Source organism: Pseudochaenichthys georgianus, chromosome 19, assembly GCF_902827115.2.
Source record: "Pseudochaenichthys georgianus chromosome 19, fPseGeo1.2, whole genome shotgun sequence".
NCBI lineage: Eukaryota > Metazoa > Chordata > Actinopteri > Perciformes > Channichthyidae > Pseudochaenichthys > Pseudochaenichthys georgianus.
The window spans coordinates 7539977-7567047 of NC_047521.1; the positions used below are offsets into that span (position 1 = coordinate 7539977).

General features: G+C 38.8%; 1 protein-coding gene across 1 annotated transcript in view; it reads right to left on the reverse strand.

Moving 5' to 3' along the window:
• The window catches only part of srcin1b (SRC kinase signaling inhibitor 1b), a 163162-nt gene that overhangs the window by 108534 nt on the left and 27557 nt on the right, over positions 1-27071 (reverse strand).

Sequence of the window (27071 nt, forward strand, 5' to 3'; positions counted from 1 at the left end):
AGGCAGCCATTGCTTTTTTCATGTTGTCCTATCTCTGAAAATGAATTTTCATCATAATAAACAATTGGTATAATTTGTTTTGCTTTTATGCAGCTGCTTTCATTTCCAAATATTTTTCTAGAACTTTTTTTTAACTCTCCTGAGAGAAATATTTATTTATATTTTGTATGTATATTTTCTTTATAACAGTAATCTGATTATGTCCAACCTGAGTTTAGAAAACCAAGTCTTTGCAAACAGCATTTTATAAAACATCTTCCTAAAGGTCGAGTAGCTGCCTATATTCATGTCACATGATCTCAGTCCACTGATAGAGTTGTCCTCACACACACCCATCTCACCACGATGCCTCTATAGTTATTGCCTTGCTTGAATTGTTTGAATTATGATTTCATTTTTGCCTTTATTGACGTGTCATCTGTCTGAGGAAGACAGGATTCCTGATCAGTATTTTGATAACAAAAAACAGGCTACCTGGAAAGTAAGAAGGTCTACACACTTGGACAAATGCTGCATTTTATCATATGATATAATGGCGTCTCGTAATCATGAGTAGCTGTTGCACTGCTTACTCCTGTTGGTGAACACGAATCAATAGATTAAAAATCGTGTTGGTGAACACGAAATGCCGTGAGACTGGGTTGTCAGTGTGGGTCATTACACTGCAAGAAAATGATCTGGTTAATGGTAACAAACAGCAAACAGTGTACAGGGTAAACACACAGCAGTTAGAAAGTTAGACCTTAAGGCACGTGAAGAGAGCGAGTGTTAATGTGACAAACCACAATGCATCCACGCACTCCGTCTGTCCCCGAGCAACCGGCACCGCACATTCATGTGGAGAAGAAACACTGTGCATTTGTTTAGGGGGGGGGGGGGACAGAAAACAGTCTTGTTGTCCTACACACACACACACACACCAACACATCCTCACTCCCAGGTCGGCCTATGTTGACGTTATGTCAAGTCCCCTGTGTCGGCTTTTTCCAACGCAAGGGGGGGGGGCCCTTAGCGTCCATTTTCAGCTTTCCGGGATGTCCATATGCTTCTATGGACGCTCATGGAAGCCAGTGGCGAGCCGTGACTTTTATACCTAGGCCCTCTGACCCACCCTTCCCTCGAAAAAAAAGAATAGATATTACGTCTCAACGTATACTTCAGCGGAATATCAAAACAGTGGTCCGGGGTGCAAACCGCATCAATGACAGCTACCCTCTACCACACAAAACAACACCATTTATATAAACACCTATCATGACAGGGCTCCCAAAGCCAAGTAGCAATTACAAATGAATGAAGTCGGCACGGCGGCCCACATTGAAAATGACTTAGGCCTACCTTTGATGATCAAATCACTGAAACACAAAGTCCATCCTCCTGTCCTTTTGGATGAAGCACTTGCGGGTCATTCAGCTGATCTTTTGCCACTCCAGTTCATCATTGTAACTCAATCTTGAAAATGACTCGGTTAATAATTTCGCAACGATGTCATCACTATCACTGAAGTGAGCCATCATGAACAAATGTATGCTAATCATAAATCTATCGATCATAAATCTATCGAATAGATTTATGAATAAAAAAAAGTAGGATAGACATGTGGATATTATCCGGCTGAACACAACGTGCATTTGTCTAACAGGTTCGTTTCCACAGACCTTATTTCGAGCTATTTTCCAAAACCCTATGGAGAAATCCCACTGCTTTCTGTCGAGGGAATCCGGGCGAAGCTTACTTCCGGGTTTTAGGACGCGTCACTGCACCACTTGCATAGACCTCAAAGCGAGCGGAACCTGTCATAAAGTCCGCGAAAATAAAGCCCGCTCATTTAGAGGGAAGATATGATTGGTCAATTGTACTGTCATTTGACATTACTCTCTCGTTGAGTTACTATAGCTGGCCCTCTGTGAATGTAGAGAGGGACCAACCTCTCCCGTCTTCACAGTAACTCGCAGAGACTGCATTTAACCCTTCATATTCCAACAGAAACTGAACAGGCAGTTTCGAAGGATTTATTTCTTTGGAAATATTATTTTAAATACAATTAAATCAAGTTATTTTGGTAAAATTAATGAAAAATGTAACAACAACAAAATATAAAAAATAATATTTAAAAAAAAAATGTTTTTTTTTTTAATGTTTTCAAATATTATTTTTTAGAATATCTTAGGCCCTCACAGAGGGCCTAGGGGGCCCTGACAGCTCGCCACTGATGGAAGCACGGCATTCGTTTGTGTCAGCTGCCCTTAAAGGCAATGTGAGTGTCCATTCTCATTGGATAATGGAGAATTGTACACCCGGAACTAAGTATTCCCCGGGTGGCAGAAGACACTACACTACCCAGAATCCCCAGCTATCGTTTGGACTACACCATGTGCTCTGTTTGACAAACCCGTGTTAGTCCTCAAGCTCGAACCATGGCAGACTGTCCAAAACTGTATTTGAACGGGTCCACCGCGTCCCCAGCTCCCCCACCCCGTCCCCAGAACTACACATGCTGGCTATTCTGTTTCGCAACATGTTCTCTATCTATGGCACGTCTCTACTGGGAGTTCTAGTTTTAAAAAGACGTTTTCGTATTTCCCATAATAAGAAGTTGCCAGTATTAAACTGTGTACATCCCTGGAGGTTTAGGGGATAGGAAACACTCACATTTAAAACATATAATTAATAAACGGGTGAAAATTGCTTGTGCCCATAGTGGGCAGCATTAATATATATACACACATGCCAGCTAAGGTCAGAAGAGCTTTATTTAACAGCTGGTCTTATGTCTGTGACCCCTCCTGTTGTTAATTGATAAGCCTGAAACATGCACTTGTCAAGGTTCAGAGGCACATTTTGCAAATATGGCAGTAGCCATCGATCAGCTTAAGATAAGATATACTTTATTGATCCCAAGTTGGAACATTTGCGTTAAATCAGCATGTGTAACAGTTAAATATGCAGTGGTGTTTATTTGTAAATCATTTAGTATAATCACACAAATTCTGTGTTTTATATTTAACAATTCTGTGTTCTTTATTTATTGATTGTTCAATACCCGACAAGGCCGGAACTGAAATATCTACATACATCTTATAAGAGTATAATACATTATGTATAATATCAGTTAAAATAAGTGCTTCAACATAGTTAACATTGCTGGAGGTATGCACAAATATTGATAGATGTCTTGTAATGCACTATTGAGGAACCTGCGATCCAAGTTTTTCATGCAATGCATAATTACACCATAGTTGTGTAGGCCTATATGCAGTGTTGGGAAAGTTCACTTTCTACATGAACTAGTTCAGTTCACAGTTCACACATTTTAAAATGAACTAGTTCAGTTCATAGTTCATAATTCAAAATGTTGAACTAAAGTTCATGGTTTCAAAAATGAACTAATTTATAGTTTATAGTTATTTTTTCAATACGTTGCTGCGAGCTATTATTTGTCTCCAGTATGATGTTAATGGGATTTGGGTGGTAGTGGATCTGTTTTGGCTCTCTTTTTTATTCGCCACTCGCACATACCGTGAAAGGCTAGTCGTGTGCTTATTCTCAATGTGCCGTTTAAGGTTTGATGTACGGACTTGCGTTTTCAAACCGGGCGGACACAGTCTACGGGCAAACGTTTGATTTTTTCCGTCTGAGTCAGTACTGACTTTAACGTAAAACTCTTTTAAATGCTCATACGCCGACGCCGTAGAGTCTCACTCTGAGCGAGTGCTGCTGCAGCTGCTCTCGGCTTCGTCCACACTAATTAATTAATTCATTCAATGCTCGCCGGTTCCGCGGTTCCACATTGTTTGTTGTGAGGAGTCTGATATATTTAGTATATTTATATTTTAGTGCGACAGCCAGGGGTGACAGGCGCGTACGCGTCACAGGCAGCTTGCTGTTGCCAGATTGGGTGGTTTTCCGCATTATTTTGAAGCCTGTTTACGGTGTGTTTTAACTGGGTTTTCGGCTGAAAGGCATATGAAATCTGGCACACTTTTGAACGCCGTTATAATACAGTGCTGAGAATGAACGCACTTTTGAACGCCGTTATACAGCGCTGAGAATGAACGCGTTCTCAATCACGTTCATCTAGCGGAAATACAGTACGTTCAGTTCACATTCGCCCAAAATATGAACGCGTTCATGAACGATCGTTCATTGAACGCGTTCAGGTACATCACTGCCTATATGATATGTCAATAAATCTTGAAAGGGATGTGCAAAATAGTCATTATATACAGTCTTTAATTAACTATTAGTAGAGAATAACGAGTATACTTTATAGGGATCCTATTAATATCTAATAATAAAAATAATGAAATTCAATAACATGCTTTAACCACTAGGTGTCCCTTTATATCAGCTGTGCACCTTTATGGTGTAAATATAGCCTATCTACCAATTGGATCAAATATAAAAGTGAGCCGAATTAGTGTTGATACTGCAAGGAGACGTATTGTGTGAAAAGAAATGTAAGATGTTGTTTAATGGCTGATATATTTATGATCCACGTCACGTTTTCAGTTCCTTATGTTTGTCTAGAAGTCTTCTCATCAAGGCTCTATAAATACAGAACTACGGCAGATATGTAATATTTAATGCAGCCGAACCGTGTATTACAATGCCGGTATGTGATGACTTTCAAAGAGAAAAGCAAGCACACTCGGAATAAGGTATTATTTTTTTTAAATGTTATCGGTCTGTTTCCGGTATTTGTTAATGACTGTGTGCTCTGAGATGTGAGACTGGAATTGCACAGGGGAAAATAACGTAGGCTATCTTTAGATGCGGATTTTGTTAAACTAATACGTTTGCGCTGTGGACCAACCCTATACATTGACGGGGAAGGGGGTAGCAATAAAGATAACACCATTAACCAGTTACACAACATAACAGAAATAATATCGATAGCAGCGTCCCTAGCAACCACCTTGGTAACAATGAAAACGTTATGGACGCAATTTCCTGAAGTAATCTTCGTAATAACTAGCAAACTAAAGATCATGTACATCCACTGCACACATAATCTGAAATAACAACTCATATTTCTCGCATCAAATGACATCAAAACGCATTTTAATGGCCAAACTAACTTTAAAATAGGCATTTTCCACCGAGAATAAAACGAAGTTCGGCCATGTTTTCTTTTTCTGCAGGGAGAAATTTGAAGATCACGTGACATCAAACAGAGCACATGGTGTAGTCCAAATGATAGCTGGGGATTCTGGGTAGTGTAGTGTCTTCTGCCATTCTTTACTCCGAAAAAACATTTGTTTCTCCGAATCGAAGGGGAAAAATACAAAAGCATTGCACAAAATTTAAACCAATCAATGTTGTGTAATTAACAAGGATAATCTGGTGTTTTTTAGTCGATGAGTAGTGCAGATATCACTGTAAAATCAATCGACAGTAAGGGGAATACTTACTTCCGGGTGTACAATTTTCCGTTATCCAATGAGAATGGACGCTCACATTGCCTTTAAGGGCAGCCGACACAAACGAATGCCGTGCTTCCATGAGCGTCCATAGAAGCATATGGACATCCCGGAAAGCTGGACGCTAAGGGGCCCCCCCCTTGCGTTGGAAACACACACACACACACACACACACACACACACACACACACACACACACACACACACACACACACACACACACACACACACACACACACACACACACACACACACACACACACACACACACACACACACACACACACACACACACACACACACACACACACACACACACACACTAGAACAAAACACAAACACACCTCTAGCAATATAGCCCTTGTGAAAACAGCTGCAACATCTGCCTGTTCCAACAACTGCCCTCGGAGCCCAGAAGCAGGAAGAAAAAAGTGTTGCTCTGCAGCAGCGTCCTCTCTGTTGTGTGACAGCAGGAATGTCTCACAGCGGTGTCAAGCGCAGTGAAGGGAAAGTGACAGAAGTGGAGATGATGTCCTCTTTGTGAGGACAGGTTGTAGTGCCCTCTTGTGACCAGAGGTACACAAAGCACTGCTTAGTCTGAAGGTGATCAGTTACACCTGAAGCGTAGAATTTACATAATACACCAATGTATGTTCGTTTCAAACAAGGAAAATAAAAGGCATGGAAATAGAGATGGAAAGCAATGTTCAGGAGTCAATATTCCATACTTCTACCTACTCTAAATATTGTATAATAGTACATTATATATGTCAGACAGATACAGAGGATATTCAATAAAACGACTTTCTATGTTTTAGAAGTTTACCTCACATATTGAGACATTTTGGAAGAAGATGATTAGATTGTGGGAAAATATGCAATAGTGTTTATTAAGTGTTTATTAAGTGTGACAATAACGACATTTACTAAATCATAATAAAGCTTATTCAGCGCTGGCTTTCTTTTGCGTAAGGTATATTGCTCAAATCAGAAATAAAATATGATGATAAGGTGAAATAAAAAAGTAATAAGGGGTTGGGAAAAAAGCCCTTTCCAATACTAGTGTAGATTATGTCCAGTCTGTTAGATATATAGTATTGTGTGTTTCTAAGTAATGAATTCAAGTTGTTTTGAAGATTTGATCTGTTGAAATGCTGTAGATGTGATATCTTTCCTTTTGAATTTCCAGTCACACCAGAGATAATTTCGAGGAACTTCCACACAAATATATATACTGTAACTAAAGTAAAAAGATGTCTCGATACACACACTTAATAGTGAACACTCAGAGGCTATATACTACAAGCTCCTAACATGTTTTCGTTTGTGTACAGTACGTTATTGTTATGCAAACGGTAAATTCGCCACACATTATTGATCTGTGCTATAAGGTCCTTTTTATTTCACTGCTGCGCGACAAAAGCTGCACTGAAGCAAGAACTTGAACTTCCTTAGCTTGCATTTAAAGAAACTTTACAGCAGACTGCAGCAACTGAAGGGAGAAGTTACTGTATTCATTACATTTTGTATATAAATACAGGATAAAGGCACACTTGGGAAACAGTAGGGCTACCCAGAGCGCCATATGCTAAACCCAGGAGCTTTGGCTGTACTTAAAAGTGGAAAGTTGAAGCTTCCGCACAATTTATTTTTTAATAGAACAACACATTTTGTCAAGTGGTTTGGTGTGTGTTAAATTATTTGCGTATTCATTATTTTTTCTAACCAGACACCTTGAGATTACACTTTTTTTGACACAACAGCTTGTGACAATTAGTTGTATTATGAATACATTAGACCTACATCATAGCTCATTATAATAGGCTCTGAATCTAAACATATTCATAATTTAGGATATATATTCATCAATTTATTGTTATTTCAAAGTTATTGCATACATTAAAAGGAAATTGAATGAATTTCATCCTGAGCAGTGGGGAGCCGCAGTGCACCATGGGAACAACTCATGTTTCAAATCCCTTCATCTATGAGCGTACTACTGACAGCGTTCAGGTGGTGTTTCAGGCTTGTTGTGCCACATGGCAGGACATTTGAAAATGACATATTTGCCTCACTGCCTCTGTTGTGTCATCATTCAGTAAGAATGTTTCCACACAGCTGACGTCTTCTGCATTTTGTCTTCACTTTCACGGCTAGGTGAGCTGAAGCGTGACGTTCACCGACTGCCGTGAGCGATGGGGATTTTAGACGCCCAAGATGAGATGGTATACACGACTTAACAAACTAGGATTGAGAATTGAAACTCTGTAAGAACTGATACGAACTGCCCAACACCGGATACCCAAAGAAATTGTTTTATTTGGGTTCTGCTTCTCAGTACCAGCAAACTGTGTGCTCGCTCTGGAAGGGGTGGCGCTAAGCAAAGCAATTCACTTTGTTTTGTCTTGGCACTATGGCAGGATTCATCAAAGTTGGACAGGGACCTTGCCCTAAGGAGCCATACATATTCACATACTGTACATGTAAGGTTTTCATAAATACGTTTCTATATAGGCATTTGACTTACTGTTACCCTCTCATACTAAAATCCAAGATAGAAAGAAATACGAAATCGGTAAGCAGAACTGATGTAAGAACCGGAATCGTTAAGATCCAAACTATACCCAACCCTATACATAACATAAATCATCAAACTTTAAATTAAGAAAATGGTATGAGTCCAAATATTGAAAGCTTAAAGAATAAAGGTAGGAACACATAAAGACACCAATAACTTGTATCTAATAATATAATGTGAATGATTCTGAAATGGGCCATTTTGCATGATTTTTTAAATTGGATTAATTAAAAGCATGAAAGAGTAACAATAAAAACCAAGAGTTCCTCAACCAAACAAAATTGCAAAACTGGGATGTTTAAGAGTGGAGAATATTCCCATCACACATAACACCCTACATTGAGAGTTTCATTTCTATTAATCTCTGGGAACCCGGGGGGGGGGGGGGGTTCAGCCTAACAACAGCAACATTCAAATCTGAAAGGTGTCTAAAGGAGAGTGTTGAGTTGGCCACAGATGTAGATCTTCCAATAGGAGCACAGCAGCATGCCGGTGTGTTTCCATGGTAGGGAAAAGAAAAAGAAACTCTTGTACGGAGGGAGCAACGAGACAAGAGCTTGTCACTTTAATTTATGTGGAGCCTTGAGCAAACCCCTACCATATTGGGAGGAGGGGGTGTATGTGTGGTACGCGGGACAAAGAAATGCTATATTTTACCATAAGAAGCATGTTCTGCCTTAACGGTCTTCTTTGAAGAAACTGTGTAACAGTGATAATGCAGAACATCTGTCCTACATTTCACTTGATGTATTCAGAGCAGTCATCCCTAAATGTGTCATTTATATTCATAGAAATACATTTAATCACAGAATGAACTATAATCACAGAGGGAGCTTTCCAGTACAACCAGTGCTCACTAACTGCATAGTGACATCGTGCTCACTGCCATTTCATGAAGTATTATTCCTTCTTTTTTTTTAATCTCACACAACAATTATTTGTATTTAGTATAATCAATTGTCTTCATTATTTTACAGAATTGACCTGTTTGAACTTAGGCAAATGTTTTTCAATATTCTCTTATTGGAGACGTTTTCATTAATAAGTATGTACTGTATATGTTCTGAGGAGTCTGGTGGCATTGAAGGGAGCATTTGAACTGTATGTTTTTGATCTTTTAGAAACCCCTGTTGATTTTCTTTATTCTACGTGCATCACAAAGCATCATTCTGAAAGTGCGGCATAGTTAGCTTGTGTATCATGTTTCCGTCATTGCCCATTGGAGTCAGAGCTGATAAATATTGCTTTATCTGCTGAGTCAGTTATTTATTTCACATAATATGTGCCAATTAACATTGCATTTCTTTCAGGAAATAGTCTGGGAAATAATTAGGAATTGGTAGAGCCGTAAAACAACCTGTGTGACCAGTGTGAAAGCTGTGTAGAGTATTAAGAAGTTGTTTTCTATAATTGATGCAAAAACACCTTTTGATCACAGATTTAAATGGTTGACCTCTGCTTCCAAGCTCACTTATCAACATAAAAGTACAGTGTTTTTTCTATTCCATTATATTCAGGCCTGTAATGTGTGGTATATATTCTGTGTGTTCAACTAGAGGCACATACACCGTGTGCATAAAGCCAACACCAGCACATTATTATTTCAATCATGACATTACTCATCCATGTGTGAAAGCAGCGACAATGCTCTATTTTGTCTTAACTCTAGCCTGTCATTATTCCTCATGGCGCTGGTTAATGGGCTGCCACCTCCTCCCAGCATGCTCCTGGCACCTCCGCTGTTATTATGGCCCGCTAACAGCTAACAGCGCTACCAGCTCCGGCTGATGGATTGCCCTTTAATTGTCTTACTTAGCTCACATTGTTAATATTTAACTGTGATGTTGTCGCCATTGGGAAGATGTAATATTTCAGCTTCACTCACATGCATGTAAAACGTTATATACATTAATACTGCTCTGCAAACATGTATGTAAGCCCAAAAGGAATTCAATTAGCATACATGTGATGGCTATAAAGTGGTTCTGTGTTGATGTGTATGTAAGCCAACCTGGAACGCAGTACCTCTACAAAGAGTTATGGGGTTTTTCCTTTGGACTTTAATTGAATAGTGCAGTAATGAATCCTAAAACCAGTTAAACTTTAGTTAGACTTACTTCCAGTGACCACGTCTCAAACACAATGGTTTTTTTTAACGTGTTTGAGGTTAGAAGCCTGATATAAGGTCTGTTTTAAACACAAGCTGAAGAAATGTTCACGTTTTGTTCTAAGACATACAATTTGTCAGTATTTATGCCACTTGTGAATGTACGAACTTCTATCTGTCTATGCGGTAGCTAACAGTTGACTAAATGAGACTACTAAACATCATCACCCCAACACGAGTCCGCTTGTAGCTTAGCGGTGGTGACGCGCAGCCATGCCACCGTAATGTAGTTCATCTAAAGCAGTATGTTCGCTTTTTATTTCTGGAGATAGCGTTTCTTCCCAAAAATTCAAAAAGCAGAACAAAAAAACGTGTTAAGTGTCATTGTTAAGTGTTAAGTGTGTTGGCCACAAGGCTTCTTTTCTGCAATATACTGAAATCCAATGGGGAAATCACATTGCTTTTGGTACAAAAGTATGTCCTCACTGAACCATTCTTTATTGCAGAAAATAAGATATTGGCAAACACGCGTTTAAAATAATCTATGTTTTGTTGACCAGGATAATTCCCACATATTAAGACCACTTTTATGATTTTTGAAGTGTAAAAGCTAACGCTAGGCTAAAAACACACTACATCCCAGGTGCATTTCTGCTAATCACCACAGCTAAGCTAAAAGCGGCTAATGTTGGACGTGATGACATATTCTCTCATTTGGTCACTTGTAAGCAGACGCCATTTTCTATGACACGTAGCTTATGGAAATGTTCAAGTGGAGTGTTTACTGACATATTTTATGTTGTAGAACAAGATGTGAAAATCTCTTAAGTTGTGTTTATCACAGATCTTACTTTGGGCATTTTAAGAATAAACTTATTATTTTTTTTAAACGTAGACGTCGAGATAAATTAACCGGAAGTGCTTAAAGGTGGGGTATGTAATTTTGGAGAAACCAGCTCGAGTGCGCTAGAATTTGAAAATACACAGCCGGAAAAAATCTGCCACTTCCTTACAGAGCCCCTCCTCCAACACACACGAACGTGCACATGACCAATGAGGGCACGAGATAAGTTTGTGCACAGATGGAAGGCTGACAGGCAGGTAGGCCATCCAGTTACTTTAGCCGGGCCGGCTAAAATGATTGGTCGTGATTTTTACAGTACCACAGCTTCCACAGATGAAATTTTTTTATGGATTTATTGTCAAAGCATTTAATATATTCATTGCTATCGGGATGTTAAGAGCATTCCATGGAATATAACAAAAAGTGTTTCTGAAATAAATGACATAGCCCACCTTTAAATGCTAACTCATTTCTGGCTTTTACGATTCATTCCTGCACAACGTTGTGTTGTTGTTGACCTCATCATACTCAAATATGTACAAAAATCCCAATGTTTTACTGAATCCCAACTAAATCAGTTTTTATTTGTTGCTTCTAATATTTCAACGCAAACATAAAATGTGTGTGTATTTTAAAACACTGCCACACCGGGCTGCCTGCATGATTCATTATGTTATGTTCATTATAGTGAGAGGACACTTAAAAACAAGTGAGTGATTGTCATTGTGCCGCTGATACCATATTTCAGCTGTCCGGGACTCATTCCAAAAGACTTCTCAAGGCTACGTCCAAACATTTCTCATTACAAGTGTGCGTTTGTGTCAGTGTCTATGTGTGTGTTGTTAGTACAACCTTGGCCACTGTTGGCTGCTGTCTGACAGAGGCCATTTGTTAGCGTTATGGTTTTATCACGCTGAGGTCTAATAATTTGCACTCGCCTGTACTTCACTCAAATGTACTTACAATTATTTTCCTCCTGAGTGTCTGAGCTGTGGTTCGTTTTGATGTGCCTGCAGGAGCACAGTACAGCCTGCTGATGACTGTATGCACTGTCACGCATCATGAACATGTCTATAGTGGGGTTTGAATTAGTTTTCAACATCGGTATCTGCTGCAGGGATGAAATATACATTCATAAATTACACAACACATGTTGATTAAAAAAATTATCGCGAACAATTTTGACAATTAATAGTCTTATCCTACTATTAATTAAAGCTTTTGTATGATGTCATCATATCAAGTTAGAATTGTGTACATCATGTTTACTGAATTCCTTGGGGTCTTTAAATCTTATAATAAATAAAAATAATAACTCAATTAATGTTCAAACATTGACAGTAATTATACAGTGTACATTTGCTTATACCAAATTGAAAAAAAAAATGGACACAAGTGTGTCAGACAAAGGCACAGGGAGGACCACTGACGGTATGTTAATTGATAATAATCAGAAAATGCTCACAGCTGATGTTATTTTTTAACATGCTATACTCCTGCTATGATGTGTATAGCATGCTTTAGTTATAATACATAGTATATTTCATGTCTTTTCTCAGGTTTATTATTTTGTTTTAATTATTGTGAATCTATTCTCCTTTGTGTAGGGTATTTTTCAGTTTTCTGACGTTTTATATTGAACTATCTGCATGTCTTTTCTGACGTTTTATATTGAACTGACTAAATTATTGAACAAATGATGGAAAGGCTGCATAATAATTGTGTTAGACAACAAAACGATACTGTAACAGGCACCGACACATTCCTTTGGCGTAGAAAGCTGCTTACACAAGCATTACAAATGTGACATTTTTGCTGAAAAATCAATGCATGTCAATGGAACTGCTGTGGATCGTGGATTAGTTTGAGGAGACGTACATTTTCCTCCACCAGAGTGCTCACTGCTGAACGAAGGGAAATGTGTTTCACACAGTTATGAGACTTTGGTGAAAAATACGATATCCTTTTGAAATAAAATATAATCTGAGAATCAAAATGTTAGTATTGAGTAAACAGCAGTGACACAAAGTACAGGAAAAAGTTAAAATCTTGACTGAATGGCGTTAGCATTTTAGCAATTAGCTTGCCTGCTACAGTCATTCACAAACTAGCCCTGCCAGTAGTCATTAGGCTATCACGCTTTTAGAAACTATTTATTTTCAGCATGAAAAAACCCCGCAAATTGTTATAAATGTACATTGATGTTTAAAGCTTTACATGTCACCCACAACTGTAGTAAACAGTCATTAGTTTTCTCATTAAATCCGTTAAATAGTGAAAAGTTGCTCACTACTCTCTCGTCTCTTGTTTCTTCTTCTTCTTTGCAACTAACTCATCCATTTATTCATTCCCCCCCCCCCACATTTCAATCATATCACAAGTTCCAGCCAGTAGCTTCCTTCCATCAGCTGCAACTTCCAACTCAGTCTTTCCTTTCACTCTCCCCATTAGAAATCCTTTCCTCTCATCATAGACCATTAATTAAGAAGTGAAGGCTCTGTGGCAGGAATGAGTGAATAAGAAAAAAAATACGGTGCTCCTCTTTCCACAAATTATAATATCCGGCTCTCCAGGGCACTTGGAAATTAAAATAAAACCCAAACAAGATCTGAATGAGAACACCGAGCGGGCTATACTTGGAATAAGGTCTGTCTTCCCTGAATACACATTTTTCTCCAAACTATTGCCGGGAGGGAGGAACTGGATTCAGGATCACAGTGAACCAATTGTTACGCTTTAAAATGCTACAATCACCGGTGTTAAGAACTGACTGTGCCTCCCCCTAAGGTACCATGTACATTAGCCTCTCCTTCATTTAACAGCATTACTATTCTCAGAGTTGGGCCACTTAATAACAGTAATTGTTAACGGTTAAAGGTGTAGTTTTCCTGCTGTGGGAGAACAAAGTCTGTACCACGTTACTAATTTAAAGAAGCCTCCACTTCTTTCTTTGACCTCCAGTTCAATTTCACTTCTGAGAGTCCTTTATAATTAATGTACAGCCCGGAAGAATGATAAAAGAGTTATGGGGAGCCTCTAAAAAACAGAGTGACTTTCTAAAATCTCTCCCGATAGGAGAGCGGGCTCGGTGCATAGTCCCTAAATCAGGGGTGGGGAACATCCGGCCCCCGGGCCGTATACGGCCCGCGAGACAATTTGGTACGGCCCTCGAGGTAATTTATAAACACAAGCAAAAAAGAAAAAAATTAGAGAAATCTAGACCGCAAACAAATTAAACAAGCGAGTACCTGTTTTTCCTAGCCAAGGTCAGGGTCCTTGAACACAACACGAGCCAAACGTGTCATCACGTGGTATAGGTCTCGTCTGACAGGGGTGCAGTTCTGACTGAGCACCAGAACGTCACTCCGGCACTTCCAGAAATTGCAGTACTATGGGCATAGATATGTCTCATAATTATTTGTGTGAACATAAAAATAATTTGTGTGTAAATATGTGATTTGTAAATGTAAAACAACAACAAATGCATTTAAAAGATTTGCAAACTCACAAATACATTTGCAAGTGTAAAACGGATCTGCAAATACGCTAAATATGTTCACAAATAAAAAAAAGATCTGTGAATATCTCTTTAACATTTACAACTTTCGATCAGGCATTTCTGAATCCATTTTGTATTTGTGGACCAAAAATGCGCTCGCGGATCTCAACTCTCTGTTCACGGATCTCAAATCTCTGTTCGCGGATCGTCTTTTTACACACACGGAATTTTGAGACATATTTTCCGCCGGTCTCGGCTAAAATCTACTCGTGTCACTCGGTTATTTTCGGAAACCACGTGATGGCCCGCTGATGACTACATTTCCGCATGATTTCAAAGTAAGAGCATGATGGTTTGTTTAATGCTCTGTTTTTGTATTATAATGAACAGCGGAACGTTAGATGCATTCTTCATCACCATCACCCTCATCATCATGTTATAGTGATACAGTTAGTTTGTGTTATTGGTTCAATACAGCATATCTCGAGCACCTTCGTTGATGTTGAAGTGCAGGCGATACGCCACTTCCGGGTCCCGGGGGGGAGCAGCTGGCGGCGAAGCAGCCCAGATAAAACTCTTTCTTCATTGTTTGTTGTGTATTCAGTCAAGCGGGTCAAAGTTACAAAGCACTTCACATCTTATTAATCGGCCTAATTTTACTTTACCAGTGCAGTAATAAAGTAATCTGTAGAAAAGCACCGTATTTAGGTCAGCCTTCATAGTAAGGCTACATTACATGTTATAATATTCATCGTGTCCTTTCTACTGATATATTCCTGTCTATTGCTTTCATTTGTATTTAATGTTATTGTGTTTATACTTGTTTCCACACATTTCACAATTTGGGATGAATGAAGTATCTATCTATATATGATATCCATCTATCTATATCTGTCTGTCTATCAATCTGTCTATCTGTCTGCCTACCTACCTACGTACCTACCTACCAACTAGTTGTTTTGGTTGGAAAGGTGTTGTCATTGTATTGCTCTTTACCAGCACCTGCAGAGTACAGGACTTTACATTGTAAATATTATATCAATCCATTGGTTTCTAGCATATATCATTTGCAAGTGTTTAAAACAAATGTGGGATACTGATTTCATAAAAAGAAAGACATTCATGATTGTCATATTTTATTATGTAGGATACAGGACTGGAATTATTCTTACTTTTTACTCCACTTCATTTATGCAACAACTTTATTTCATTTTATGATTAGATTGTTTTGCTTGTATCATCCTTTGCAAATATATAGTCACAATGCTGGAAACAGGGCTGTTTCTCTGAGAGACGTAGATAACCACTTATGAGAATATAATGCATTGGTGTATATTAAACTAGCCAACAGTATACAAAGCACTACAAAAGTTTTGTCAATATTAACCATAAACATTTACATTAGTGAAATGACACATCAATCAATGTTTATTTTAATTTTATTTTTGACATACACAGCCTTCATAGTAAGGCTACATTAAATGTTATAATATTCATCGTGTCCTTTCCACTGATATATTCCTGTCTATTGCTTTCATTTGTATTTAATGTTATTGTGTTTATACTTGTTTCCACACATTTCACAATTTGGGATGAATGAAGTATCTCTATAACCCCTTGCCCTTATTCCTCAGAGCTTAGCACTTTCTACTTTTGTTGTTATTTTGTTTTACTTGCTCGTAAGCGCTTTGAGCACCAGGAAAAGCGCTTTATAAATGTAATGTATTATTATTATTATTATTATATATGATATCCATCTATATATCCATATATCTATCTATCTATCTATCTATCTATCTATCTATCCATATATCTATCTATCTATCGATCTATCTATCTGTACCTGCAGAGTACAGGACTTACATATTGTACATATTATATCAATCCTTTAATATTTGTTTCTAACATTTAAAGTGCTTAAAACAAATGTGGGATATTCATTTGATAAAAGTAATTGACAAAGAAATTAACGATTGTCATATTTTATTATGTAGGATACAGAACTGGACTGTAGTCAAGCAAACTTACTTAATAACACATTCCACATACTTGTTCTTTGCGTCAGTGTTTCAATGTTATATTTTATAACCATATAAATTATTAAAACAATTAAAATACATGCCCTACCGTTGATTGTGCACACTTTTGCCTGAAATTAATCTCCCACTGCCAGGCCCACGCACAGTCAATATAAGTAATTATATTAATGCATAGGAATGTAGTGATACTTCTTTATTCTTCTTTTGTATACAATTATAACGGTACATAACAGCGGAAGAAAAGTATACATATTTTTAAAAACGGTTTTGTTTTTTGTGATAGAGATTACAGATCCCCTACATTGACTGGGAGGCCAGTGTTCATCTGCGTGAGGAACACTGGGAATAGTTGTTCCTGTCACCCGGAGTCCTCTGAGTGATCAACAGATGGAACACCTTAATGCTAATATTGACCCAATGTTACGATCAGATTCATTTGGAAAGGACATCTTGAACACATTACAGTTGGTTCTCTTTACGACTGGAAATTAAGAGCAATGGATCCATGGACTACCAGTAGCAGACAAAGTATTCAGATACTTGACTGAAGTAAAAGTCTTGCCTTTATAGTCTTACTTAAGTAAAGGTATGTAAGTACTAGCCAAATGGACTTACATTTGAAGTACTCATTATGCTTTAAAAAGTTCTCTGTATGTGTTGATTATATAGCTGCATTAATGTGTATGTGATGTGAAAAATAAAATAAAAATAAACATTGATTGATGTGTCATTTCACTAATGTAAATGTTTATGGTTAATATTGACAAAACTTTTGTAGTGCTTTGTATACTGTTGGCTAGTTTAATATACACCAATGCATTATATTCTCATAAGTGGTTATCTACGTCTCTCAGAGAAACAGCCCTGTTTCCAGCAGTGTGACTGTATTTGCAAAGGATGATACAAGCAAAACAATCTAATCATAAAATGAAATAAAGTTGTTGCATAAATGAAGTGGAGTAAAAAGTAAGAATAATTCCAGTCCTGTATCCTACATAATAAAATATGACAATCATGAATGTCTTTCTTTTTATGAAATCAGTATCCCACATTTGTTTTAAACACTTGCAAATGATATATGCTAGAAACCAATGGATTGATATAATATTTACAATGTAAAGTCCTGTACTCTGCAGGTGCTGGTAAAGAGCAATACAATGACAACACCTTTCCAACCAAAACAACTAGTTGGTAGGTAGGTACGTAGGTAGGTAGGCAGACAGATAGACAGATTGATAGACAGACAGATATAGATAGATGGATATCATATATAGATAGATACTTCATTCATCCCAAATTGTGAAATGTGTGGAAACAAGTATAAACACAATAACATTAAATACAAATGAAAGCAATAGACAGGAATATATCAGTAGAAAGGACACGATGAATATTATAACATGTAATGTAGCCTTACTATGAAGGCTGACCTAAATACGGTGCTTTTCTACAGATTACTTTATTACTGCACTGGTAAAGTAAAATTAGGCCGATTAATAAGATGTGAAGTGCTTTGTAACTTTGACCCGCTTGACTGAATACACAACAAACAATGAAGAAAGGGTTTTATCTGGGCTGCTTCGCCGCCAGCTGCTCCCCCCCGGGACCCGGAAGTGGCGTATAGCCTGCACTTCAACATCAACGAAAGTGCTCGAGATATGCTGTATTGAACCAATAACACAAACTAACTGTATCACTATAACATGATGATGAGGGTGATGGTGATGAAGAATGCATCTAACGTTCCGCTGTTCATTATAATACAAAAACAGAGCATTAAACAAACCATCATGCTCTTACTTTGAAATCATGCGGAAATGTAGTCATCAGCGGGCCATCACGTGGTTTCCGAAAATAACCGAGTGACACGAGTAGATTTTAGCCGAGACCGGCGGAAAATATGTCTCAAAATTCCGTGTGTGTAAAAAGACGATCCGCGAACAGAGATTTGAGATCCGTGAACAGAGAGTTGAGATCCGCGAGCGCATTTTTGGTCCACAAATACAAAATGGATTCAGAAATGCCTGATCGAAAGTTGTAAATGTTAAAGAGATATTCACAGATCTTTTTTTTATTTGTGAACATATTTAGCGTATTTGCAGATCCGTTTTACACTTGCAAATGTGTTGTGAGTTTGCAAATCTTTTAAATGCATTTGTGGATGTTGTTTTACATTTACAAATCACATATTTACACACAAATTATTTTTATGTTCACACAAATAATTATGAGACATATCTATGCCCATACAGTACCCATAAGGAGCCGTACACATGCTGCAGTTTCTGCGTGGCTGTGTCTTTAGTTGAAAGCCCAGTGGCATCTGTTCATCATGTCATGTTATTAGCATCTGGTTAGCTAGCTATGCTAACAAATATAAGAAGCTTTTTCTACAACCAGTGAGATAGAGGCACATCTTTATATGATCATTATAGTTATACAAAAATAAGAGAATAAAGTAAACAGGTATACAATACTATATATGACAGTAAAAAAAAGTTGTTATTAATAAACAAGAACACAGTTTGAAAGGGGAGTGATTTCTAAAATATCCATAAAGAAAAATAAATCTGCTTACAGTTCCGTTTCATCTGGGTGTTGAGAGATGTATCCATAGATCTCTTAATGTTGCTCTCAAAATGCACCAGATTGATGCTTTTAACTTCAACATTTAAAAAAAAATCAGAATCATGGTAAAATATCTGGATTAAGAGGTTGCTTTTTCTTTGCACAGCATGAAAGAAAGGCCACATGAATCTGTGATTTTAGTATTTTTAAGCAGAGGTCAATAACTTGTATACGGCCCTCGGAGGATATTGTAAAAATTGAAATGGCCCTTGAGAGGAAAAAGGTTCCCCACCCCTGCCCTAAATTAACAATGCATGTCACCCAGTCCTGCCCCGTCAATCTTCAGCCTACAGGGCAGTGTAACAGGCCTGAAGGACAGCTGACCTTCAACATGAGGCGCATTAGCCGCGTTCACACTGCGGTACTTTTCCCACAAAGGTTCATGCGAACTTAGTTCATGCGAACTCTTTAGTTCGCATGAACTAAGTACAGATCGCGTTCACACCGGAAAAAGTCCCTGGGGGTGGATTAGGCAAATGAAGCCGCTGACGTAACTTCTTCTGCTTTGGGTTTACTGGCAGGCCGCAAACCACTTCACGGCGTATACTGCCGCCCAAAGTCCCCGGCCGGAAGTCCCCGGAGTTGGGGAAGGCTTCAGTAGAAGCTGCTGGGACTCCCAGCAGCTTCTACTGAAGCCTTCCGAGTAAATCGCCAGAACGCCGACACCTCCTCATCTCCACCGCGCCCATGTTTTATTTTGTGTTGCCATAAGTTAGTCTCTCTGCGTTTCTGCGCTGGGCTAATGCTAATAATGCTAATAATGCTAATGCGAGGATAATAAAAAGGTGGCTTCACAAAACTTTTTGGGAGTTTTACGGGGCGTGGTTTGCAATCCGCCCAGCCAATCAGAAATATAGCTTTTTTCTCACAAAAGAGCCGCTCGAAAGTCCCTGCTCTTTCGAGGGGGTAAAAAGGTTCGCATGAACTCATTTTAGTACCGGCTCTTTTTGGTGTGAACGCGATCATGAACTAAGTTCGCATGAACCTTTGTGGGAAAAGTACCGCAGTGTGAATGCGCCTAATGTCTCTGTAAAGCCAACACCTCACCCAGGCAGGAGGGAGGGGAGGTGTGGAAGAAGAGTGCCACGCTGACTCTTGAATGTACTTGTTTTTTTAAACAGATTTTAATGAAATGCACCGTCTTGGTGAATGCATGTGAAGGGTGGACGACACCATGAGAGGCAGGCGACACCTCTGCCTACAGGTGGGAGATGGACCATCTGGTGACCTGGGGCCTCATTTATAAAGCCTTGCGTAGGATTCATGTGGGAAGGTTGCTTGCGTAGGACAAAGCAATTAAATACGCAGACATTTTTCTATTAATAAAACACTGCGTAACGGCGTAGTCACAATCGACTCGAAATGCGGCGCAGCTTTTGCGGGCTTCACGTACTGCCCATATTTGCCTATAAATAGTCAAAGAAACGCCCCGTATTAATATTCATTTTTGACTGACTGCATGAAGAAGATAGCAGGAAATGACGAAAGAACAGCTAAAAAAAGACATTTCACACCGTGTCAGATTTTGGTTCTTTTTGGGAGGTCGAGCCAAATCATATTGTTTGGTGGATGCAGTTTGAACCAGAGTAGCAGCATGGAGGTCGGATCGTTACCAAAATAAATAAATAAGTGTTCCGAAAAAAGTTAATGACAAAATACACATAACCTTCCTCAGGCAGTGTGTCAGTGTGTTTGTGCCGGGGACAGGAGACCCCCCCCATGACAAGAAATCGGGGGATCCCTGCCGAGTGGAGTCAATTCATGTTTATTTTTTTATTTGGTAGTTTGTGTTCCAGCTGTCGATCAGCTGTGTGCAGCGTCTCCTCTGCAGCCTGTGCATCTCAACCCCCCCGCAGCAACTCTATATCCACCACTTAAAGGAAATAAAAATTAATGTGTTGAGTTGTATCAGCTGCCAAATCTACTAAATATATGGTGTTCTTAGTTTCCATACCTCCTGTGTTTTATGAGCGACTTATCAAGTCTTAGCAAACTAACTGACACTTTACCTCAGCCACAACGTAGACTCATACATTACATTAATGCACACAATGTTCAAATACTGCTTACTGCACATATTTCATATTCTATAACTCATTGCATTCCATTTCGCTGTAAATTACTGCTTTATTTTATTGCTATCTAACTATATTTTATTACAGTGTCCTTAAAGATGTTTTGTTTTATATGGAGAGTTTTTGTTTTATATGGTATGTCTGCACCATGACATCAAGTCAAATTCCTCGTATGTGTGAACCTACCTGGCAATAAACCCGATTCTGATTCTGATGAGGGGATCCTCTGCTGTGTTGATGAACTGATTCATTATATTATCATTGCTTATCACAGTATGTTAGAACTCAAATCTATGTCATCTAACTGCGTGTTTTGTCCAAAAGAAAACATGAAGCTATTTTATAAGGGCTAAAACATGGGAATGTTCAGCATTTGTATTATTATTTAATTGCATTGTTTGTAAATAGTATGTGTTTGTATGTACATTATTTACCCAGCTACATATGGTTCATTATGAAAAACGTGTTTTCATGTCTCAAAGATGAATCCAATGTTACACTCTCACAGTAAATTGTGATAGATATCACTTTTAATATTATTAAGAGTGTTAGATTAATTTGTAGCATGTTTTACAAAACAGACACTTGGTTGGGTCATTGATAACTATGTATTATATATTTGTTTTAGAGGTCATTTATTTTTTTCTCAATATCATAAAAATAAAACTATAAAGGGACATAGACAGGAGTAAGAGTATTTTACTGTAATCCCCACCCATCCTGTCTTGGATCTGGTTATAGGCCTAAACAAGAGGCAATCAAATCTGTTATCATTGATCAGTCTTTTCATTTGCAGTGAACCCCTTTCAAGAAATGGATTCAAAAACAGTTTAAACTTTAAAAATGCTACCCCTCGATGTGTGTGTGCTTCTCAGTCTAACTGGTTGTCCTGGAGATAACTTCAGTGCACCATTGGAACGTATTGTCCTCTGCTCTGCTGGGCATGTCTCTGCCCTCTCATCTCCATCACTGTCTCTTACCCCACACCCCCACTCCATTTCAACCCACAAAGCATCATGTGTGTAACAACTAAAGGTCTCACCATGTCACATCATATGAATTTCAATAAAGCCACATTTATGGCAACATTGTTCAACTTGGCCGTGGTTGAGTTTCTAAAACGTGTGAACTAAACCGCCAAAATCACCATACATTCATTTGTGTATCTCTGCAATAAATATGTATTCTTACATCAAAACCGTCTCTCCTGATTGAACTAACAGTAGTATCACTGAGCACCTTGAGCTTCAAAACTCTGATTTCATTATTCTCAATCGTCACTTGAATGCAGCTTCTACCTTTTATATTTGTTGAGTTTTTATTCCATTAAGACCCTGTATTTCTGCTCAGTTTTTGACAAAGATTAGGTTATGAGAAGATAGATATTTATAAATATGGGTAGATTTACTATATTTATCTAAAATGTGGGAGATTATGGTGTAAACCAGAAGCAGGCTTTTAATGCACTGCTGTAAATAATACAGTATATGGTAAATATAAACATAACAACACCAGAAAGACTAGTAAAAAGGCATGATATACTAACTCCAACTAAAATATAAAAATGTATATGTAAATTAGACACATTTACTAAGTAGTTGCAGGTCATTTTTGCATAGTTTTATTTGAATGCAATCAGTAGAGCTGAGTGTAAAGTGCAAATTCAACAGTTATATATGAAGCAAATCAGATTCATACTAAAGTCCATACTGGAAGCCAACAGTAAATGATCTGCTTAATCCATTCTCTTCCTGTAATGTTTCACAAGCCGGAGAGAAAGCTACACACGTCTCTTCTGTGGAAGTAAATAACTGTGTATCATTTACACAGCTGTCATACACGTTTAAGAGCATGCCTCACACCCTTCTCTCCTGTGTTGTATTTCTCTAGATCTTGTGGAAGGCAGAGTCCTGGCAGGAAATGAAATGAGGAATGATGGCGATAATAAAGCCAGGTACATTTTTAGCACAAATAATCCCACGTGATGCCTCCGTGTGACATGTATCCACCGTGCTGACGCCGTTACACGCTCAGTAAACACTGACATGTATCACTGTATCAACATTCGCCTTGCGCACACACCGACTATCTTTTGGGTGTCATCTCTGCGGATTTGTGCCAGCCGAGGACAAGCCACTGTGTCACTGGGAGCAGATCAGAAATGTGATGATCCATCTTTAAAGGGAGTAATAATTTAGGACGCGCCCTCGTGATGAGAAGCGGGGACATGTGAGTCTCAATCCTCTTTCACGTTACCCTCCACTCTGATCCTCTCACTGAGTGAGCATGCTCAGTGAATCTGCTGCTATTTCTTCCTTCTTTTTTTTACTTCACACTCACATGAGCTCATCCTTGTCCAAGTATCAAGCTGTGGGACTAAATATACTAACACTGGAGGACATATACTAACACTGGAGGACATATATACTAACACTGGAGGACATATATACTAACACTGGAGGACATACTAACACTGGAGGACATATATACAACACTGGAGGACATATATACTAACACTGGAGGACATATATACTAACACTGGAGGACATAGACATATATACTAACACTGTGGGACATATATACTAACACTGTGGGACATATATACTAACACTGTGGGACATATATACTAACACTGGAGGACATATATACTAACACTGGAGGACATATATACTAACACTGTGGGACATATATACTAACACTAGAGGACATATATACTAACACTGGAGGACATATATACTAACACTGGAGGACATATATACTAACACTGGAGGACATAGACATATATACTAACACTGTGGGACATATATACTAACACTAGAGGACATATATACTAACACTGTGGGACATATATACTAACACTAGAGGACATATATACTAACACTGGAGGACATATATACTAACACTGGAGGACATATATACTAACACTGGAGGACATAGACATATATACTAACACTGTGGGACATATATACTAACACTGTGGGACATATATACTAACACTGTGGGACATATATACTAACACTAGAGGACATATATACTAACACTGGAGGACATAGACATATATACTAACACTGTGGGACATATATACTAACACTGTGGGACATATATACTAACACTGTGGGACATATATACTAACACTAGAGGACATATATACTAACACTGGAGGACATATATACTAACACTGGAGGACATATATACTAACACTGTGGGACATATATACTAACACTGGAGGACATATATACTAACACTGGAGGAGGTGGTCCCTCCTCTTGCGATGGGAGGCTGCATGATGTGAGATGAAAAGAGGAGTGGGTGTGTACAGGTATGTGATGGAGGGTATCCAGCTGCCCCCTTCCAACACAGAGGTGTGATTGAAATCAGCCCCTGAAGAGCCAATAGGGAATGCACATGCCTCGGTAACATCGCCACACTCAGTTAGCACTCCCCTCAACTCTTGGCCAATGACAGGACAAGACCTGGTCGGAGGCCAGACATCAATTCCAGCTCAGAGAGGAAGTAGTGGTAATTACAAAGTGATATTTCTGGCTGCTCTGAGCAGCACACGTCCTGAAGGTGAGTAATTGGTATCATTGAGTGAACAGTGGGGCAGGATGAGTCAGGGATGGAGATCTATTAGTGGCCCCTAATCAGAGTCTCACAGCGGGCTCTGGGAGGCAGGCAGCTGGAAGAATGCTGTGTCACAATACTGGGAAACAATGCTAAATGCAGAGGACTGGACATTCTGTATTTGAAGTAAGTTTTACTGCAGCCAATCAAAATTCAGAGGTGGAAAGTAACTATTTTACTTTAGTGCTATCAAATCTAGATAATTTTTACTTTATTGTCCAACAAATTCCTATACATTGGTAAACTGTCTTTGTCAACGCCATACAATAGAACAACCACCATACACGGCATACATTTCACACACAATAAACTACAATTATACATCTTAAAGTCTAGAAGTGACTCTAAAAATACCATGTTTATATATCATTTTCACAGTACTGCAAATAACTATTATATTTTTTCTGCTACTTTGTACTTCTTACTTTCCAGATTAAGCTAAAATACAATAACAAACCAATTGTGATATAAGGCTTCATTGTATGTGTTGACACAGTGTCTCCTTCTGGCAGGGCGCTGGGTAGAGCCTTATTTCTGCTTTTCATCCAAAAATCGACAACAAACCACCACTCTTCCTGCCGTTGTATGAAAGAAATACATTGCCCCTTTATCTATTTGTGCTACAATCTTCTCGTTTGATATTGCTTTTTCACCATGAACAACAACCGGAAGATGCCAGTCTTCATACTCTGTATGAATGAGGTTGTCAGCACTCCATCTGACAGCTGTAGTGCAAAGAGGCCCATCGATGTACGGCGATAGAAGTAGAAAACTCACCGGCAGCAACATTCAGTGTCCGCCCGGCCGATCAGCTCCCACTAAAGGGCTTTCCTGTCTTTGTAATGATAGCTTGTGTCTGACATATTAAGATCTAGATAGACGGATGCAGCCAGATATATAAGTCACCAGCTCTTTTCTGCAAATGAGACTAGAACTGCTGGGAGTGGCATCACGGAAATTAAGACCCCCATCACCCCAGCCACAAACTGTTCTGTCTGCTGCCGTCTGGCAGGCGCTACCGCATTATCCGGACTAAAGCCACCAGACTCAGGGAAAGTTTCATCCCACAGGCAATAAGTATTTACGATTTACTATTTACATGCACTATATTTTTCTGTTTATCTGTGTTTTGTGTTGCACTGTTGGAGATGCCTGTGACCAAAGAATTGAATCGGCATAACTACACTGTAGCTATGTTTGTATGACCAAATAAAGAACCTTGAACCTTGAGGAAGGAGCGTTCGGAAAAAGGAAATTCACAAGCTAACCATCTGTATAAAGTTTATTATAAAACGGACAAGTCAAATCAAGCAATCTGATTGGTTCTTAGCCATGATATAATGAGCGTATATCACGGGTAGAATTGTAGTTACTTTTCACAAGTCAGTATCCCTCCACGTCTGAGAAAAAGCTACAACCGCTACAACTTTTACATTACATCAGTTACGAAATTAACTAACAAAGCTTAAGATGGAAACATTTAAGGTTAACTTCGACCTCCGGGGTGGCCTTACTATGGAGGAGTGGATAGAGGAGTGCTTATCTCCAGAAAAAAAGCACCTAAAGACGACATGCAGAGCTACGTGAAGAGCAGGTAGACCAACTGGAAAACAAGTACCACCATTCAAAAGCTTTCTGATGCGGGTCTTGAAACAAAGCAGAGAAATTATGACCGTTAGTGGCCACAGGTGCGAAAGCTCTCTCCAGAGCTACTGGAAGCCGAATCTCGGGGACCGGAGAAAGTGGAGCAATATTCTTGCCACGCCAAGCAACAGCCTAGAACAACCTCAACCTACAAGTAACCACGTAAGCCATGCTACTGATGCTGGAGAGTTTTTCAGTGGGTGCACAATAAACGGCAACATATAAAATAAATGTAAATAAATAGCCAAATAATCGATCAACGCTCTCTGTCTAATATGTTCGCTAGCTGTTAGTGTTGTTGCATAGCAACCACCTCGCACTGTTGTTTTGTGTAGAAGGCAACGGGGGGGCTATTTTATTTTGAACTATTTAAATTAGAGTGTGTATTTTTCTTTCATATTGCCACACTTGGTAACCGTTTTATAAAAGCAATAGCTCACTTCAGGCCGTGATATATGGTTATTATATCACAGCTAAGGGGCGTGGTTCGGCCCGACGCGAAGCACGCCGTTTAAGCAATAGCTCACGTTCGGCCTGTCGTGAGCTATTGCTTAAACATAATGCGTGTATACTGTAAGCACATTGAAATGGCTCCACTGTTACCAGCTGC